The sequence below is a fragment of the Pristis pectinata genome, chromosome 19, assembly GCF_009764475.1.
Source record: "Pristis pectinata isolate sPriPec2 chromosome 19, sPriPec2.1.pri, whole genome shotgun sequence".
Taxonomy (NCBI): domain Eukaryota; kingdom Metazoa; phylum Chordata; class Chondrichthyes; order Rhinopristiformes; family Pristidae; genus Pristis; species Pristis pectinata.
In genome coordinates this window covers 7,055,977-7,070,883 of record NC_067423.1, presented here as the reverse complement: position 1 = coordinate 7,070,883, position 14,907 = coordinate 7,055,977, and positions in this window count along the sequence as shown.

Genomic DNA, 14,907 nt, shown 5'->3' with positions numbered 1-14,907 from the left:
AGTACATGCATACACAAGGGCAATGTAAAACTTACTTGCAGCAGCATCACAGGCACATAGCATCATATAGGCAGCAATCATTAGAAAAACATAAATTAAATATAAATGATACACAATGAAAGAACACCATTAGAACAACAAAAAAACAAAGTCCATTTTAGTGCAAAGTGATCAAAGTGGTCATAGTGTTGCTAAACTGCAGTGAATAGGGTTGAGCCATTTGGTTCAAGAACCGAATGGTTGAAGGAAAGTAGCTGTTCTTGAACTGGGTGATGTGGGACTTCATGACTGAGACCCTTGACAGACCTCCAGTATTTTCTGTTTTCATTTCAGACACCGTAGTGTAGCGGTTAGTGTAACACTTTACAGCGCCAGCAACCCGGATTCAATTCCAGCCGCTGTCTTTAAGGAGTTTGTACGTTCTCGCCTGTCTGCGTGGGTTTCCTCTGGGTGCTCTGGTTTCCTCCCACATTCCAAAGAAGTTGTGGGCATGCTATGTTGGCACTGGAAGCATGGTGACACTTGCAAGCTGCCCCCAGAACACTCTACGCAAAAAAGATGTATTTCACTGTGTTTCGATGTACATGTGACTAATAAAGATCTTTTATCTTATCTATCTTAATATCTGCAATAGTTCTGAAACTAATATTTTAAAATAATGAAATGGTAAGATGGATGTGAACAGGTTCATTCAAATGACTGAGGGCTCTGGATCAAAGGGATGTAGATATATAATTTAAAATAAGTAATTAATGGATATTCTATTGACATGTTCTATTGTAAGAGTGTGGAATGCACCTTAGCCTGTTATACACTTTGAGGCAGGTTGTGAGTTCAAGTCCTACTCGAGGTTTAAGCAATTCATCTCCACAGAACTGAAGGAGTGCAGCACTGTTGAAGGTCCTGCCTTTCAGATGAGACATTAACCCAAGCTTACAGGAAAGGATGTGGAAGGTACCTTCAAGGAAGAGCCAGAGAATTCACCTGGTGTCCCAGGAAATATTCAACTCTCAACCAGCATTATTATAAAGTTGTTGGAAGGATATCATCTCAACAGTTTGTGGGCATGTCGATGTCCACAAAGTCACAGTAGCTGGTATTCAAGTATCCTGAGAGTTGGTTTGGAAATGGAAGTCCTTTCAGATCACAGTTTAGTGACTGAAACTCTGTCATTGATAATGTTTTAAAATCATGCAGGATGGGAGGGAGGGAGTTGAAGGAAAGGAGAATAAAGCAGAGTGGAAATATAATAGGCACTGTCAATAGCAATCAATCCGGTTCAGAAAAAACACCAGAATGGAGAGATTGGGCTAAACGTACATTTTCCATGCCAGAGTCTCTCTGTAACTCCATGGAAAGTCAGTCTGCAGTGAGGGAACAATCAAACAGGTTCCAGCAAATGCCTTACAGGTGGCGGCTCAGTCTTGTTTGTTTGGTGTAGGTATTGAATTGGAAACTTGCCTGGTTGTGACCTAATTTTTATCTCTGTGTAGGATCGGTGCCTTGCAGAAGTATCGACTAAACAAGATGGCATGTTGAGGTCAAGAGAAAGCTTAAACATCAGACCCCATTTTAACATTCAGGCCAGATTTTAGCTAAACCAGGAAGAAAGTAACATGGAGGAGGGGGGTGAGAGGGGTTAGAGAACAGAAGAAGGCTGCTTGAGAACTGAGGAATTGGTTTGGTTTATTATTGTCACTTGTACCAAGGTACAGTGAAAAACTTGTCTTGCATATCGTTCATACAGATCAATTCATTACACGGTGTACTGGGGTAGTGTAAGGTAAAACAATAACAGAATGCAGAATAAAATGTCACAGCTACAGAGAAAGTGCAGTGCAGGTAGACAATAAGGTGCAAGGCCATAACGAGGTAGATTGTGAGGTCGAGAGTCCATCTTATCGTACTAGGGGACCATTCAATAGTCATAACAGCGGGATAGAAGCTGTCCTTGAGACTGGTGATATGTTCTTTCAGACATTTGTATCTTCTGCCCGATGGGAGGGAGGAGAAGAGAGAATGTCTGGGGGTGGGGGGGGGGTGGTGGTGGTGTCTTTGATTATGCTAGCTCTTTACCGAGGCAGCAAGAAGTGTAGACAGAGTCTATGGAGGGAAGGTTGGTTTCCTTGATGTGCTGAGCTGTGTCCACAACTCTATGTGGTCCTGAGCAGAGCAGTTGCCGTACCAAGTCATGATGCATCCAGATAAGATGCTTTCTATGGTGCATCGATAAAAGTAGGGGTTGGGGTTGGATGGGAGACCATCCAAAATTTGGAAAGTTCCGCGTTTTTTTTACTCTTTTGCTTCCCTAAAGCCCATTATGTTGGGAGTGTGATGGAACACTCTCTGGATTAGCTCCAACCAGCTTAAGGTCATGTAGGATTTACCATCTGCTCTTTTGACACCCCATCCATCACCCTAAATATTCCGTCCCCCGTGACCAGTGAATCATTGTTACAGAGTAGATCATTCTCAAGATGCACTGCAACAGTTCACCAAGGCCATGTAGAAGGATGTCCAAAATGGGAACACTATCCCTGCAGGTTCCCCTCCTAGTTGTGCTCTGTCCTGGTCTGGAAATATATCACTCATTTCTGGGTCTAAATCCTGGATCTCCCTTCCCAGCAGCGCCATATCTTCTCCTGGGCGACAATGGCTAACACGAGGGGACAAAATTTTAAGGTGATTGAAGGAAGGTATAAGGGGGATGTCAGGGGTAAGTTTTTTACACAGAGAATGGTGGGTGCATGGAACACACTGCCTGCAGAGGTTGTGGGGGCAGATACATTAGGGACATTTCTCTTAGATAGACACATGAATGAAAGAGAAATGGAGGGCTATATGGGAGGCAAGGGTTAGATAGATCTTAGAGCAGGATAAAATGTCGGCACAACATTGTGGGCTGAAGAGCCTGTACTGTGCTTCAGTGTTCTACATTCTATGTTCTATGAAAGACAGTAACAGTTCAAGAAGGTGGCTCACCACCAACTTCTCAAGGCACTAAGGATGGGAAATATATGGTAATGAGACCCCATCCCCAGAACTAAATCAAACCCTTTATTTTTTTGATGGCTGAATGCAGAGCAAGACGCTTGCCCGATTAATCAGAAGCAAATTTTTAAAGGGTGCCCTCCTGTTTGCTTTAAATATTACTAAAACGTTTAACGACTTTGAAACCTGTTCCATGCATCTACACAGGATAACTAAAATTAGCTTCCGTAAATGTAACTGTGACCCATTGATTACTAAATTGGTCTGCTTCCTCAGAGGTAAAATGCACGCTGAGTTTGAGCTCGAAAGGTGGTGATTTTACCAGTGGGACAAGATAAAGGGTACTGAGGCAAATCAAGGCATTGAAGGTGATTCACTTTTTTCGGCCACTGTACCTCTCCCTTTTAAAACCACCACCATTAGTCCCTTCAAAAAACCCCTCTGTTTCTCCTCAGTTCCTTTTTCCCATCTCCTTCCTCTCTCCATGATCCTTGATCATGCCACTGCCTTCCAAATCTGTCCACCTGCGACTCCCAGCTTTGAATTACTCCAATTCAGACCCCACGGGTAGCATTCTTGCCTCTAAATCAGGAAGCTTTGAGTTCAAGGCCCACTCCAGATGTCCGTGGCAAACACTCCAAGGCAGTTGGAAGTGCTATCTTTCAAGCAAGACATGTTTTTTAGTACTTATTCATTTTACAGGATTTGGTCATCATTATCAAGGGCAGCATTAATTGCTCTTGAACTGAGTGGTTTGCTGGACTATTTGAGAGTCTGATTTAAGCCAGACCAGGTAAGGATTGCAGATTTCCTCCACTGATGTGTTATTAGTTAAACGGATGAGATTTCATGACAATTCAGTGGCTTTTTCATTGTCATTAACAATCACTACTTTCAAGTGATCAACTGAATTTATTTCCACAGTTGTTCTATGGGTCATAACATCAGTTTAAGATCAGAGGAGGAAAGCTTAGGAGAGATATCAGAGGTAGGTTTTTCACACAAAGAGCGGTGGGTGCCTGGAATGCACTGCTGGGGTTGGTGGTAGAGGCTGATACAACAGGGACATTTAGATAGACGCATGGAAGTAAGTAAAGTGGAGGGTTATAGGCTGTGTAGGAGAGAAGGGTTATAGGTTGGCACAACATCGTGGGCTGAAGGGCCTGTTTGGTGCTGTACTGTTCTATGGGATTCTGAATTCAAGTCCTTGGATTGTTAGCCAAGGCCACCGGTTTACTAGTCCAGCAAATTAAACACTGCATTGCCACTTTATCCAGCTGATAAAGATCCCACACTGCTTTAGAGTCATTGAGTTACAGAGCATTGAAACAGGCCCTTCAGCCCAACTCGTCCATGCTAACCAAGATGCCTACCTTAGTCCCATTGCCTGTGTTTGGCCCATATCCCTCTAAACCTTTCCTATCCATGTACCAGTATAAATGTCTTTTAACTGTCGTAATTGTACCCACCTCCACCACTTCCTCTGGCAGCTCGTTCCACATACTCACCACCATCTGTGTGAAAAACTTGCCCCTCACTATTTCAAAAGGGAGCAGGAAAATAACTCCTGTTGTTCTGGCCAACATCTATCCTTTAACCAACTGCATCAAAGCAGATTACCGAGTTATCAGAACATTCAAAGGTAAAGCAGGAACAGGCTATTCGGCCCCTCATACCTGGCCCAACATTCAATCAGGTCATGGCTGCTCGTTCACCACAGTGCAACTTTTCTGCACTAACCTCAGACCCCTTGATTCTCTTAATATCCAAAAATCTATCCACCTTTCGTCATGAATTTACACAGCAGCTGAGCCTCCACAGCCCTATTGAGTAGAGAATTCAAAAAATTCATGACCTTTTGGGTGAAGGAATTTCTTCTCAACTCTGTCCTGATTGGTTGACCCCTAACTTTGCGACTGTGGCCCTTGGCTCTAGACAACACGGCCAGGGAAAGCATTCACCTCATATCTAGCTGGTTTTGTGCATTCCAATGAGGTCACCTGTCATTCTTTTAAACTCAATAGTGTATAGGTCCAGTATGCTTCATATCTTCTCACATGACAAAACTGCCATCCCAGGAATCAATCGGTGAACTTATCTTGCATTCCCTTTATCACAACTTCTTCCGTAAATACAGAGACCAGACCTGTACACAATATTCCAGGTGTGGTCTCACCTGAAATATATATAAACGAAGCAATATGCCTATTGTCCTCAAATCCTCTCAAAATAAAGGCCAAGATACAGTTTCCTTCTTAATCACTTGTGGTACCTTCATGTTAACTTACAATGTTGCATGGACGAGGACTCCCAGATCCCTTTCAATCTTTCATGACGTAAAAATACCCAACCTTACAATTTTTATTACCAAGGAAGATGACCCGCCCATTTTTCCATGTTATAGTCCATCTGCCAGTCCCATTCACTTAGGCTGTCCATATCGCACTGAACCCTTTCAGCGTCCTCCTCACGGCCCACACTGTCAATTGGTTTTACATAGATAATGACAGACTTAGGTATAATGCTATTGTACCCCATGCCATAACTGTAATTGGTTTATTTTGTCACATGCACTGGGTGAAAAACGTCATTTGCCTGCAAACATTTCAAAACATAAGTACATTGAGGTAGCACAAAGGGAAAAGTTATAACAGAATGCAGAATATAGTGTTACAGTTACAGAGAAAGTGCAGGTCAGGTAGACAAATAAAGTGCAAGGGTCATGATGAGGTAGATCGTGAGGTTAAGAGTTCATCTTTATCGTACAAGAGGTCTGTTCCAGAGTCATATAACAGCAGGATAGAAGCTGTCTTTGAGCCTGGCGGTATGTGCTTTCAGGCTTTTGTATCTTCTGCCCAGTGGAAGGGGGGAGAAGAGAGAATGTTTGCGGTGGGTGGGGTCTTTGATTATGTCGGCTGCTTTGAATTTACACACAGCGAGCTCACAAGAGCAGCAGCGGACAGCAATGCAACAATGAGCAAACAATTGATTCTGGTTGGCAAAGAGATCGTCGGGGTCAGGGTGGAGACCAAGGTTGTCCAGGTGATATAATTGAGTCATAGAGTTATTAAGCACAGAAATAGGCCCTTTGGCCAATCATCAGATAGCTCATCCCATTTACACAGAACAGTACAGCACAGGAACAGGCCCTTGGTCCCACAATGTCTGTGCCGAACACGGTGCCAAATTAAACTAAATCTCTTCTACTTATACATGGTCCAGATCCCTCCACTCCCTGCACATTCATGTGTCTATCTAAAAGCCTCTTAAGTGCCACCATTGTATCTGCTTCCACCACTACCCAGTAGCCTGTTCCAGGCACCCACCACTCTCTGTGTAAAAAATTTGTCCCACACACCTCCTTTAAACCTTTCCCCCCTCACAATAAGGCTATGTCCTCTAGTATTTGACACCTACCCTGGGATAAAGATTCTGATTGTCTACCCTATGCCTTCTTTACCATCCTATCTACTTGCATGGCCACTTTCAGGGATCTATGAACTTGGACCACCGGATCCCTCTGTACATCAATGCTGTTCAGGGTTCAGCCATTAACTGTGTACTGTCCCTTTACATTTGACCTCCCAAAGTGCAACACCTCACACTTGGCTCTGACGAAAGGTCATCAATCCAAAGCATTAACTCTGTTTCTCTCTCCACAAATGCTGCCTGACCTGCCAAATGTTTCCAGGTGCTTCTAGTTTAGAGTGCCAGAATCTGAAATCTGATGACGGAGGGGAAGAAGCTGTTCCTGAATGGCTGAGTGTGGGTCTTCAGGCTCCTGTACCTCCTCCCTGATGATAGTAATGAAAAGAAGGCATGTCCCGGATGGTGATGGTCCCGGATAGTAATGAAAAGAAGGCATGCCCTCTGCAACCTCTTGCGATCCTGTGCATTGGAGCCTCCATTCCAGGCAGTGACGCAACCAGTAAGAATGCTCTCCACTGTACGTCTGTAGAAATTTGCAAGAGTCTTTGGTGACAGACAGAATCTCCTCAAACTCCTAATGAAGTAAAGCAGCTGGCACGCTTTCTTCATGATTGCATCAATGTGTTGGGCCCAGGATACATCCTCTGAGATGTTGACACCCAGAAACTTGAAGCTGCTCACCCTTTCCACCGCTGACCCCTCAGTGAGGACTGGTGTGTGTTCTCCCGACTTCTCTTTCCTGTAGTCCACAATCAATTCCATGGTCTTGCTGACATTGAGTGCGTTGACCCATCCCTTGGGTTCATGGTTTGGGATTTTTTACCGAGAGCAAAATAATATCATTTGCAGCTTTCCTTTCCCCTTCACATCCTTGAGGCTCAGAGATATTTTTTTAATATTTTATTTACAGCGTGATAACAGGCCCTTCCGGCCCAACGAGTCTGCGCCGCCCATTTTAAACCCAAATTAACCTACCCGTACATCTTTGCAATGTGTGAGGAAACCAGAGCACCCGGAGGAAACCCACGCAGACACGGGAGAACGTATAAACTCCTTACAGACAGCGACGGGAATCGAACCCCGATCACTGGCGCTGTAATAACGTCACACTAACCGCTACGCTACCGTGCCAACGTACATACTTTTAACTTGTGAGCTTTTGTACCTTGTGTCCTCACAATGCCAGAAGGGTGTTGAAATGGAAGAATCCTGGCTTGCAAAAGTTGCAGCTGCCTGGCTAGTATTTCACTGAGATGCTCATTCCAAGAGGCTCTCCATAATTGGCTGTCTGGTGTCAGGAAATGGTTTCACTTGTAGGAAGAAGACTGAACCACATGAGACAGTGTACTCTGAAAGTTCTCTCAGCATTTACTGCCCACAATGCCCAGTTCAGACAAAGCTGGAATGAAGTTAGGCCAGAAAGTGCACACAAGTGGCTCCGGAGTAACCACTAAGCGGGCTGTATTAAGGAAGCACATTTTTTCGAAGGTATAAAAATGCACCCATTGACTCAGCAGTCATGTAGTGGTTCAGCATGAAGGTAACCAAAATAATATTCAATATGATCAAAGAATCCACCTCTGTGGCAACCAGAGGCAACCAAAAATTCTGAAGTGAGGTGCTGCATTACCAAGAGACCACAATCAGTGAGGATAGGCTGCAGCACCTCTGCCACAATTATTCTCAACACTGGTGCCCCACAAGGCTGTGTCCTCAGCCCCCTACTCTACTCCCTATGCACTCGTGACTGTGTGGCCAGATTTTACTCTAACTCCATCTACAAGTTTGCAGATGATGCCACCATAGTGGGTCATATCTCAAATAATGATGAGTCAGAGTACAGGAAGGAGATAGAGAGCTCAGTGACATGGTGTCATGACAACAAACTTTTCCTCAATGTCAGCAGAACAGAAGAGCTGGTCATTGACTTCAGGAAGGGGGCACTCCTGTCTACATCGATGGTGCTGAGGTCAAGAGGGTTAAGAGCTTCAAGTTCCTAGGAGTGAACATCACCAATAACCTTTCCTGATCCAACCACGTAGACACCACGGCTAAGAAAGCTACCCAGTGCCTCTACTTCCTCAGGAGACTAAAGAAATTTGGCATTTGTCCCCATCAACTTTCACTAATTTTTATCGATGCGCTGCAGAGAGCATCCTATCCAGATGCATCACGGCTTGTTACGGCAACTGCTCTGCCCGTGACCTCAAGAAAGTGCAGAGAGTTGTGGGCACAGCTCAGCACATCACGGAAACCAACCTCCCCTCCATGGACTCTTGTCCACACTTCTCGCTGCCTCAGTAAAGCAGCCAGCATAATCAAAGACAAGACAAGGCAAGATATCTTTATTAGTCACATGTACATCAAAACACACAGTGAAATGCATCTTTTGCGTAGAGTGTTCTGGGGGCAGCCCGCAAGTGTCGCCATGCTTCCGGCACCAACATAGCACACCCACAACTTCCTAACCCGTACGTCTTTGGAATGTGGGAGGAAACCGGAGCACCCAGAGGAAACCCACACAGACACATGGAGAACGTACAAACTTCTTACAGACAGTGGCCTGAATTGAACCCACCCACACCAGACATTCTCTCTTCTCCCCTCTCCCATTGGGCAAAAGATACAAAAGCCTGAAAGCACGTACCACCAGGCTCAAGGACAGCTTCTATCCCACTGTTATAAGACTGTTTAATGGTCCCCTAGTATGATAAGATGGACTCTTGACCTCACCATTTACCTTGTTATGACCTTGCACCTTATTGTCTGCCTGCACTGCACTTTCTATGTAACTATGATGCTTTATTCTGCATTCTGTTATAGATTTACTTTGTACTACCTCGATGCACTGTGTAATGAATTGATCTGTATGAACGGTATGCAAGACAAGATTTTCACTGTACCTCAGTACATGTGAATAATAAACCAATTCCAATTATGAGGTTGGAATTAGCCAGAGGCTTGAGCTAATGATCTAGCATTATGAGTTCAAATCCCACCACATCAGCCAAGAGATTTAAATGCAGGTAACTGAAATAAATTTGGTAAATTGGTTTATTATTGTCACGTGTACCGAGGTACAGTGAAAGACTTGTTTTGCATTCTGTTCATACAGATCAATTTCATTACAAGGTGAAAACAATAACAGAATGCAGAATAAGGTGTTAAAGTTACAGAGAAAGTGCAATAATTTGTAAGTAAAGTATGGCCGTCAGTAGCAGTGTCCACAGAACTACTGGTTCACAATGGGAAAGAAACTTGGTAGCCTTATTTGTTCTGGCTCCAGTCACATAGTAATGTGATTGTGTCTCAATGACATAGAAAGCCTAGGGCAGTTGATAATAAACACCATCCCCTAATGCTTATATCCTGGAAAATCTCTTCACAGCAGCCTCACTAGTTTGAACTCAGATTTTAAATGCAATCTATTTGGAAATGTTCAGAAAAGTTGTACTGGCTTGAATGGAATTGAGAAAATTAGACATAATTCTGAAGGGAAAATGCAAATGAAGAAGATGATCAAGAACTGGCTTGTTACATGAGTGAACTTTGAGAGGCCGAACGGCTTTTTTCTATTCTTAAAAATTCTTATGATAGTCAAGAAAGGAATTGTTGACCTAAATATCTAGGAATAGGGCTTGAGATCAAAATCAAATTGTTGGCATTGAGAAAGATTTGTGTTTGCCAACCATGCATTCAAAGCTAAAAATGGCAACATCTCCCTCTATGTATTTGTGGCTACAACATGCTGCACTAATGTGTGGAAATCTTTTATACATGGAGAGTAGTTATGAGCTTGGAAAGTCCTTTACCGCATTTTAATGTTAGTAAAATAGTATTGTGTGCTACCTAACTCTGTTTTAAAAAGGTCACAGTTTTCAAATGCAAGATACTCAGTACTGAAGGGTTTCTCTGCACAACATCACCTAGTACCACTTTCAGTGCATGCTAGTCATAGAGCCATGATGTCTTACTAACACTCAACTTCGTGATTTTCCTTTGCCTGCCAACACTTGGGGTAAGACAAAGGTCTGAGCTTGGGCAGGCACGGTAGTGTAGTTGTTAGCATAATGCTAATGGGAACCTGCAGTGACCCAGGTTCAATTCCAGCCGTAGTCTGTAAGGAGTTTGTACTTCTCCCCGTGTCTGCGAGGGTTTCCTCCGGGTGCTCTGGTTTCCTCCTACATTCCAAAGGTGTACGGGTTAGGAAGTTGTGGGCATGCTATGTTGGCGCTGGAAGCATGGCGACACTTTGCAGGCTGCCCCCAGAACACTCCATGCAAAAGATGCATTTCACTGTGTGTTTCAACGTACATGTAACTAATAAAGATATCTTATCTTATCATGAAGGCCTTACAGGCCAAATGGTCCACCAGTAGTATTCAGACATGCATCAGAAAGAACAAATTTGGCAAGGCATTAGAGGAATGTCATTGGCTCTTGGCAAAAGCCAGTACTCCCAGTGGAAGTTGGGGGAAATCTGGAAATTTAAAAAGGAATTATCTTTATATTCATAACTAGTGCAGTGTAGAAACAGGCCCTTTAGCCCACCGACCATCAAACACCCATTTATATTAATCCCATGTTATCTCCCCACACATTCCCATCAACCACCAGCTCCCCCCACTCACCAACCAGATTGTATTGTTCACCTACACACTAAGGGAAAACTCACAGCAGTGACAAATTAACCTACCTAGTTAACTGATTAGTTACGGTTTCTGATGTTCTATTTGGTTTTGGATCCTTATGGCTTGATCTATTCCAAGATCTTGCAACTGCCAGCATTAACCGTAACTGCCAACCTTGGCAGCCAGCAATTAAAGGGACGTACACACTTTACAAGCAGCACTCTTCAGGCCACTGAAGTGTGATGCTGTTTAAAGAATGATATCTACAATGATGAAAGAGGGAAGAGTGCTCTCAGGAAGTCAAAGGGACCTGGAAAAAGCTGGTGGAGAGCAGTGCCCTCAGGAAAGATGTTCTTTATGAAAGACAGGAGACCCTTGAGGGAAACATCCAGTTACACCAGGATAGTCTTTATAAATAACACAGGAGACCCTTGAGGGAAACATCCAATTACACCAGGACAGTCTTTATAAATAACACTACGACAGAGGTGGAGTCTTTGAATGCCTAGTATTTGGTGAGGCTTGCAGTGGTAGAAAATACTTGTGCCCACTCTGAAAGAAAAGTAAATCCAGTCTTCTCTCCTGGTCTATGGAGCTCAGGTAACCTCCCCTGTGCAGCAGGGAGCAGCAAATTCTGGGATGTGGCTTGGAATGATGCTGAATCTGAGACCATGACCTTGACTTACATTGGAAAAGCAGACTAACTGCATGTGAGGCTGTATTTTAAGTCACAAGAGGTTGCTAAGGTTGGGGTTGTCTTGGTGAAGTGCGGGTTGCATACAAACTGTTCCTCAGGTATATGTATTGGTATTGGTATTGGTTTATTATTGTCACTTGTACTGAGGCACAGTGAAAAACTTGTCTTGCATACCGATCGTACAGATCAATTCATTACACAGTGCATTGAGGTAGTACAGGGTAAAAAGAATAACAGAATACAGAGTAAAGCGTCACAGCTACAGGGAAGCACAGTGCAGGTCGACAATAAGGTGCAAGGTCACAACAAGGTAGATTGTGAGGTCAGAGTCCATCTCATCGTATAAGGGAACCGTTCAATAGTCTTATCACAGTGGGATAGAAACTGTCCTTGAACCTGGTGGTATGTGCCTCAGGCTCCTGTATCTTCTACCTGATGGAAGAGGAGAGAAGAGAGAATGTCCTGGGTGGGTGGGGTCTTTCATTATGCTCGCTGCTTCACCAAGGCAGCGAGAGGTAAAGTCCAAGGAGGGGAGGCTGGTTTCTATGATGTGCTGGGCTGTGTCCACAACTCACTGCAGTTTCTTGTGGTCCTGGGCAGAGCATTTGCCATACCAAGCAGTGATGCATCCAGATAGGATGCTTTCTATGGTGCATCAATAAAAGTTGGTGAGTGTCAAAGGGGACATACCGAATTTCTTTAGCCTCCTGAGGAAGTAGAAGCACTGGTGAGCTTTCTTGGCTGTGGCATCTACGTGATTTGGCCAGGACAGGCTACAGTAAGCTGTACAGGGAGGCCCTGGGCCACAGTAAGCTCTGGTTTGTAAGTCTTTGGGTAATGTACTCTTCTAAAACTCCTCCCACATGGAGCCCGTGGCTGTCTCTGGTGCTCAAAGCCTATCTCCATGCCTCTCAGATAAGGGGAGTGTCAGATGAGGCAAAGGATCATTGGATATCAACTTGTAGTGCAGAAACATCATGGAGTCACAGTCATAGAGCACAGAAACAGGCCCTTCAGCCCAACTGGTCCATGCCGACCAACATACCCCATCCAAGCTAGTCCCATTTGCCAGCGTTTGGCCCATAACCTTCAAAAACTTTCCTATCCGTCTACCTGTCCAACTGTCCTTTGAGAGTTGTTACTGTACCTGCTCAACCACTTCTGCTAGCAGCTCGTTCCACATGCATACCACCCTTTGTGTAAAAAAAGTTGCCCCTTGAGTTCTGATTAAATCTTTCCCCTCTCACTTTAAGCTTATATCCTCTTGGTCTTGATTCCCCAACCCTAGGAAGAAGACTGTACGCATTCACCCTATCTATGCCCCTCATGATTTTATACACCTCTATAAGGTCACCTCTCAGTCTCCTACTCTCCAAGGAATAAAGTCCTAGCCTGTTCAACCAGCCCCTCAAGTCCTGGCAACCTCCAGTAAATCTTTTCTGCACTCTTTCCAGCTTAATAACATCTTTCCCATAGCAGGGCGACCAAAACTGAACACAATACTAAGTCATGGAAGATGCAAGGAGGACTCAGTGTTAAGTGTAAAGTGTATAGAGCAAGCAAGAATGCCACAGAGCATTACGGAACAACCTGAAAGCAAATGCATTCTGAGTCACAAGAAATTCTGCAGATGCTGGAATCTGGAGCAATACACAAAAAGTGCTGGAGGAACTCAGCAGGTCAGGCAGCATCTATGGAGGGAAATAAACAGTCGACATTTCGGGTCGAGACCCTTCATCAGGACTGGAAAGGAAGAAGGCAGAAGCCAGAATAAGAAGGTGGGGGAGGAGCACACGCAGGCAGGGAGAGGTGAGTTCGGGTGAGAGGGGGAAGGTAGGTGGGTGGGGGAGGGGGAGAAGATGTAATAAGCTGAGAGGTGATCGGTAGAAGAGGCAAAGGGCTGAAGGAGGAGGAATCCGGTAGGAGAGGGCAGTGGACCATGGAATAAAGGATGGGGGAGGGGAGGAGAGGAGATGGGCAGGTCATCAAGGTGGGGGAAGGGAGCCACAGGAATAAGGGAAGACAAAGGAGTGGGGGGGGGGGGATGAAAAGAAACGGGGTGGGGTTTCCAGAAGTTAGAGAAATCGATGTTGAGGCCATCAGGTTGGAGACTCCCAAGGCAGAATATTAAGTGTTGTCCCTCCAACCTGCGTCTGGCCTCACCGTGGCAGTAGAGGAGGCCATGGATAGAGATGTCAGTATAGGAATGCGATGTAGAATTGAAGTGGGCGGCCAGCAGGAGGTCCTAGCGGACAGAACGAAGGTGCTCGATGAAGCAGTCACCCCATCTGCATCGGGTCTCACCGATGTAGAGGAGTCCACACCAGGAGCACCGGATGAATAAATGACATTCTGAGTGCTAGCCCTTCAACTAATACAATTTTAGGGGAAACAAAGTAGGTCGTTTTGCAAAGTTGAATATCACACTAAAGAGAATTTTTGGTGTTCCACAATCATAGACATTGTTTGCAGAGTTTTAAGTTGGAAGCATCGTCTTGGTGCTGAGAAAAGCCCTGCTGGAAATGGAATTTCCCTTGGGAGCTAAGATGCCTGGAAACAGACAGAATATTGCTCTCCTCCAGAGAAAACCAACTTTCAACTACACAGCACCGAATTTTTTTCAGCATTGCAAGAAAGAACTTCCAGGCCATTTCTGGAGTTCATTGCAGTAGGAGTGGTAAAACCAGGATCGACCTGTGCCTTCTGAAAGGATCTGGAGAGGTACCACAGGGGAATAATTTCAGTTCTATGGGAAAAGAGGGGAAATGAGATTACATCGAACATAGAACAGTACAGCACAGGAACAGGCCCTTCGGCCCACAATGTTGTGCCGAACTAATTAAACTAATCTAATGAATCCTTTCTGCCTACACAATGTCCATATCCCTCCATTCTCTGCACATTCATGTACTTATCTGAGAGCCTCTTAAATGCCTCTAAACACAATTGCTCTGCAAGAAGCCAGCATAGACTCAATGAGCCAAATGGCCTTCTTCTATGCCGTAATGATTGTATGGCACCATTTCTTCTCAAGATATCCAAAGTGACAATATTGGAAGTTATAATTCATATTGGCTCATACGATCATGCCACATGGCAAATCTGACACTTCACGACAATGACTTCTATGATAGACACATGAATGATAGGAAAATAGGA